Below are 1,008 nucleotides of genomic sequence, written 5' to 3'. Positions count from 1 at the left end.
CAGAGAAAGTTTGATTTTTCTTTCACGTAAAAGAATTCCGGAGGCAGACAAACGTAAGAATTATGCCGGGGGTGTGGTGGCAGATGTGGTGACATCTGTAATCCTGGTACTTTGGGAGGCCAAGTAGGGAGGATCGCTTGAGCCCAGGAGTTTGAGACCAGTCGGGGAAACAAAGTGATACCCCATCTCTACAAAAGGTAAAAATAAAAAATTAGCTGGGGCATGGTGACATACGCTTGTAATCCCAGCTACTCTGGAGGCTGAGGTGGGAGGAACTCTTGAGCCCGGTAGATCAAGGATCCAGTGAGTCGTGACGGTGCCACAGCACTCCAGCCTGGGCAACAGAGTGAGACCTTATCTCAAAAAACAAAACAAGACCAGGCATGGTGTCTCACGCCTGTAATCCCAGCACTTTGGGAGGCCAAGGTGGGTGGATCACGAGGTCAGGAGTTCAAGACCAGCCTGGCCAAGATAGTGAAATGCCATCTTTACTAAAAATACAAACATTTGTTGGGCGTGGTGGCAGCCACCTGTAATCCCAGCTACTCGGGAGGTTGAGGCAGGAGAATTGCTTGAACCCGGGAGGCGGAGGTTGCAGTGAGCCGAGATCACGCCACTGCACTCCAGCCTGGGCAATAGAGTGAGACTCCATCTCAAAGCAAACAAACAAACAACAACAACAAAAAACAAAAACCAAGACTTACAGGAGCAGAGACCCTCAGGGACCATTCACTTTTTTGATTCCGCTTCCAGGCATTTTTGCAGGCAGGTGGCTAGTTCCGGCTGGAGCTTGATAAATGCACCTTCCTTGGGCTTCCTTTCCTCCTGTTCTCACTTCCCACGTTACCACCCATGCTTCCTGGGCTCACCTCCAAAATCCTTGTCTTGGGGTCAGCCTCTGGAGGATCCCAGGAAGTGGAGGGTGCAGTGAGCCAAGATCACGCCATGGCACTCCAGTTCGGCCTGAGTAACAGTGAGACTCTCTCTTAAAAAAAAAAAAAAAAAAAA

This window comes from Cebus imitator, unplaced genomic scaffold, assembly GCF_001604975.1.
Source record: "Cebus imitator isolate Cc_AM_T3 unplaced genomic scaffold, Cebus_imitator-1.0 Scaffold24, whole genome shotgun sequence".
Taxonomy (NCBI): domain Eukaryota; kingdom Metazoa; phylum Chordata; class Mammalia; order Primates; family Cebidae; genus Cebus; species Cebus imitator.
Note: the sequence above shows the minus strand (reverse complement) of the source record.